Consider the following 5000-nt stretch of genomic DNA (forward strand, 5'->3'; position numbering starts at 1 on the left):
AACGTACATCCCAGAAAAAATCATCTCTCTAACTATCCTAGTTCAAAAGTTGTATCGGAACATTTTCACGTCGAAAATATATCTCTAAGTCCAGACCGATGCACCACGTAATCTCGGGCAGACCGATGCACAACGTAAATGACGATCGGGACCGGGGCGATCGGTCGTATCTGACACCGCCGGCTCGGTTCTAACATCGTCAATGAGTCGGGGTTGTAAAAAAGGACGTGAACATTTTTCCTTATAAAAATCAAACCCGACCATGGATTTTGATTCTGATTGTTGATTATCGCTACTAGAACATATAAGGAGGCAACCAAATCAAATTTGAGAAAATTCCACGATCAGAAAATTTTTTTCGAAAAAAAAAAAAAATCGTAATCACCTCGGTCATGGCGAGTTATTTTCCGTATTTCATTCCACAATCAACGTACAACATAGAAGAAATCATCTCTCTAACTATCCTGGTTCAAAAGTTGTATCGGAACATTTCACGTCGTAATATCTCGCCAAGTCCAGACCTCGGCGATAGGTAGTATCTGACACCGTCCGCTCGGGACTGACATCGACTTGGACTCGGGCTGATGATGGGGAGGCGTTTAAGGACGTGAACATTTTTCCTTATAAAAATTAAAGTCGACAATGAATATTGATTCTGATTACTGATTTACGCTTTAAAAACACATTAGAAGGCAACCAAATCGAATTTGAGGAAATTCCACGATCAGAAAATTTTTTTCGAAAAAAAAAAAAATCCGAAAAATATTTTTCGATTCCGATTACTGATTTACTCTTTTAGAACACATTAGGAGGCAACCAAATCAAATTTGAGAAAATTCCACAATCAGAAAATTTTTTTCGAAAAAAAAAAAAATTCGAGGACACCTCGGTCATGGCAAGTTATTTCCCACAATCCATTCCCCGATCCACGTACATCCCAGAAAAAATCATCTCTCTAACTATCCTGGTTCAAAAGTTGTATCGGAACATTTTCACGTCGAAAATATATCTCTAAGTCCAAACCGATGCACCACGTAAACTAGGGCAGACCGATGCACCACGTAATATCGGGCAGACCGATGCAGAACGTAAACTCGATCATACCGATGCTTCACGTAATCTCGATCTTACCGATGCACCACGTAAACAAGGGCAGACCGATGCAGAACGTAAAGTAGATCTTACCGATGCACCACGTAATCTCGATCTTACCGATGCACCACGTAATCTCCATCTTACCGATGCACCACGTGAACTGGATCTTACCGATGCAGAACGTGAATTGGATCTTACCGATGCAGAACGTGAATTGGATCTTACCGATGCACCACGTAAACTCGATCATACCGATGCACCACGTAATCTCGGGCAGACCGATGCACAACGTAAATGACGATCGGGACCGGGGCGATCGGTCGTATCTGACACCGCCGGCTCGGTTCTAACATCGTCAATGAGTCGGGGTTGTAAAAAAGGACGTGAACATTTTTCCTTATAAAAATCAAACCCGACCATGGATTTTGATTCTGATTGTTGATTATCGCTACTAGAACATATAAGGAGGCAACCAAATCAAATTTGAGAAAATTCCACGATCAGAAAATTTTTTTCGAAAAAAAAAAAAAATCGTAATCACCTCGGTCATGGCGAGTTATTTTCCGTATTTCATTCCACAATCAACGTACAACATAGAAGAAATCATCTCTCTAACTATCCTGGTTCAAAAGTTGTATCGGAACATTTCACGTCGTAATATCTCGCCAAGTCCAGACCTCGGCGATAGGTAGTATCTGACACCGTCCGCTCGGGACTGACATCGACTTGGACTCGGGCTGATGATGGGGAGGCGTTTAAGGACGTGAACATTTTTCCTTATAAAAATTAAAGTCGACAATGAATATTGATTCTGATTACTGATTTACGCTTTAAAAACACATTAGAAGGCAACCAAATCGAATTTGAGGAAATTCCACGATCAGAAAATTTTTTTCGAAAAAAAAAAAAATCCGAAAAATATTTTTCGATTCCGATTACTGATTTACTCTTTTAGAACACATTAGGAGGCAACCAAATCAAATTTGAGAAAATTCCACAATCAGAAAATTTTTTTCGAAAAAAAAAAAAATTCGAGGACACCTCGGTCATGGCAAGTTATTTCCCACAATCCATTCCCCGATCCACGTACATCCCAGAAAAAATCATCTCTCTAACTATCCTGGTTCAAAAGTTGTATCGGAACATTTTCACGTCGAAAATATATCTCTAAGTCCAAACCGATGCACCACGTAAACTAGGGCAGACCGATGCACCACGTAATATCGGGCAGACCGATGCAGAACGTAAACTCGATCATACCGATGCTTCACGTAATCTCGATCTTACCGATGCACCACGTAAACAAGGGCAGACCGATGCAGAACGTAAAGTAGATCTTACCGATGCACCACGTAATCTCGATCTTACCGATGCACCACGTAATCTCCATCTTACCGATGCACCACGTGAACTGGATCTTACCGATGCACCACGTAATCTCAATCTTACCGATGCACCACGTGAACTGGATCTTACCGATGCAGAACGTGAATTGGATCTTACCGATGCACCACGTAAACTCGATCTTACCGATGCACCACGTAATCTCGATCTTACCGATGCACCACGTGAACTGGATCTTACCGATGCAGAACGTGAATTGGATCTTACCGATGCACCACGTAAACTCGATCTTACCGATGCACCACGTAATCTCGATCTTACCGATGCACCACGTGAACTGGATCTTACCGATGCAGAACGTGAACTGGATCTTACCGATGCACCACGTAAACTCGATCTTACCGATGCACCACGTAATCTCAATCTTACCGATGCACCACGTGAACTGGATCTTACCGATGCAGAACGTGAATTGGATCTTACCGATGCACCACGTAAACTCGATCTTACCGATGCACCACGTAATCTCGATCTTACCGATGCACCACGTGAACTGGATCTTACCGATGCAGAACGTGAATTGGATCTTACCGATGCACCACGTAAACTCGATCTTACCGATGCACCACGTAATCTCAATCTTACCGATGCATCACGTAATCTCGATCTTACCGATGCAGAACGTAAACTCGATCATACCGATGCACCACGTTATCTCGGCAGACCGATGCAGAACGTAAAAAAAAAGCTTACAGCACGCGGTGTTCCCAAGCGGTCACCCATCCAAGTACTAACCGCGCCCGACGCTGCTTGGCTTCAGTGTTCTGACGAGAACTGGCAATTTCAGCGTGGTATGGCCGTAAACAACAAATATAGCGATATTTTCTATGATATCTCACTTTTTGGGAGCGGAAAGGACGTGAACGTTTTTCCTTATAAAAAATGAAATAACTTTTGGATATTAATTCTGATTGTTGATTTAAGTTTTAAGAACACATTAGGACATATCTCAATGAAATTTGAGGGATTTCCGAAATCGAAAAATATTTTTCGAAAAAAAAAAAAAATCCCAGAAGACCTCGGTCATCTCAAGTTTATTTCCATATTCTATTACACAATCAACGTACATCACAAAAGGAACCATCTCTCTAACTATCACAGTTAAATTTTTGTATCGGAACATTTCACGTCGGAATATCTCGCTAAGTCCAGACCGGGGAGATCGGTCGCATTTGACACCGTCCGCTCCGGTCTAACATCGTCTTGGAGTCGGGGTAACGATGGAGAGGCGTTTAAGGACGTGAACATTTTTCCTTATAAAAATTAAAGTCGACAATGAATATTGATTCTGATTACTGATTTACTCTTTTAGTACACATTAGAAGGCAACGCAATCAGATTTGAGGAAATTTCAAGATCAGAAAATTTTTTTCGAAAAAAAAAAAAATTCAAGAACACCTGGGTCATGGCAAGTTATTTCCCACAATCCATTCCACAATCAACGTACAACATAGAAGAAATCATCTCTCTAACTATCCTGGTTCAAAAGTTGTATCGGAACATTTCACGTCGAAATACCTCGCCAAGTCCAGACCGGGGCGATAGGTAGTATCTGACACCGTCCGCTCGGGACTGACATCGACTTGGACTCGGGCTAATGATGGGGAGGCGTTTAAGGACGTGAACATTTTTCCTTATAAAAATTAAAGTCGACAATGAATATTGATTCTGATTACTGATTTACGCTTTAAAAACACATTAGAAGGCAACCAAATCAAATTTGAGGAAATTCCAAAATCAGAAAATTTTTTTTCAAAAAAAAAAAAATCCGAAAAATATTTTTCGATTCTGATTACTGATTTACTCTTTTAGAACACATTAGAAGGCAACGAAATCAAATTTGAGTGAAATCCAAAATCAGAAAATATTTTTCGAAAAAAAAAAAAAATTCGAGAACACCTCGGTCATGGCAAGTTATTTTCCACAATCCATTCCCCAATCAACGTACATCCCAGAAAAAATCATCTCTCTAACTATCCTGGTTCAAAAGTTGTATCGGAACATTTTCACGTCGAAAATATATCTCAGAGTCCAGACCGATGCAGAACGTAAACTCGATCATACCGATGCTTCACGTAATCTCGATCTTACCGATGCACAACGTAAACTAGATCACACCGATGCAGAACGTAAACTCGATCATACCGATGCACCACGTAAACTCAGGCAGACCGATGCAGAACGTGAACTCGATCTTACCGATGCACCACGTAATCTCGATCTTACCGATGCACCACGTAAACTCGGGCAGACCGATGCAGAACGTGAACTCGATCTTACCGATGCACCACGTAAACTAGGGCTGACCGATGCATCACGTAAACGACGATCGAGAGGCGCGAAAGGACGTGAACGTTTTTCATTATAAAAATTGAAATAAATGATAAATAATGATTCTGATTGTTGGTTATCATTTTTAATAAGCATTAGGAGGCAACCAAATGAAATTTGAGGAAATTCCGATAATAGAAAATTTTTTCGAAAAAAAAAAAAAATTCATG

The 5000-nt window shown here is 40.7% G+C and overlaps 1 non-coding gene across 1 annotated transcript; it reads right to left on the reverse strand.

The window, feature by feature from the left end:
- Window positions 1–3185: 3185 nt before the first annotated feature.
- On the reverse strand, window positions 3186–3304 carry LOC123687262. The gene has a single exon (XR_006748996.1). It is a non-coding gene; the product is annotated as a 5S ribosomal RNA (ribosomal RNA).
- Window positions 3305–5000: the final 1696 nt, after the last annotated feature.

Source organism: Harmonia axyridis, chromosome X, assembly GCF_914767665.1.
Source record: "Harmonia axyridis chromosome X, icHarAxyr1.1, whole genome shotgun sequence".
NCBI classification, from domain to species: Eukaryota; Metazoa; Arthropoda; class Insecta; order Coleoptera; family Coccinellidae; genus Harmonia; species Harmonia axyridis.